Source organism: Gavialis gangeticus, unplaced genomic scaffold (genome assembly GCF_001723915.1).
Source record: "Gavialis gangeticus isolate Ggan-Ray unplaced genomic scaffold, GavGan_comp1, whole genome shotgun sequence".
Classification (NCBI taxonomy): domain Eukaryota; kingdom Metazoa; phylum Chordata; order Crocodylia; family Gavialidae; genus Gavialis; species Gavialis gangeticus.
Window position 1 is genome coordinate 60685787 of NW_017729032.1, and position 217 is coordinate 60686003.

Here is a 217-nt window from a genome sequence, read left to right on the forward strand (position 1 = left end):
GCCGTCTGTATCCACGGTGCGGCCGCTGCTCCTCAGCTCCTGGGTCCCGTTGGGGTTTCCCCCGGCCCCAGAAGGTCCTCTCATGCCGGCTGGCTGTCTCTCCCCATGCACGGGTGCTCCCGACGGCTCCCTCTTCGTCGCCGCCGCCGCCTTCCGGGTTCCCCCTGCCAGCTGCCTCCGGCGTCCCTTTAATAGGGACCAGAACTGCCTCGAGGCT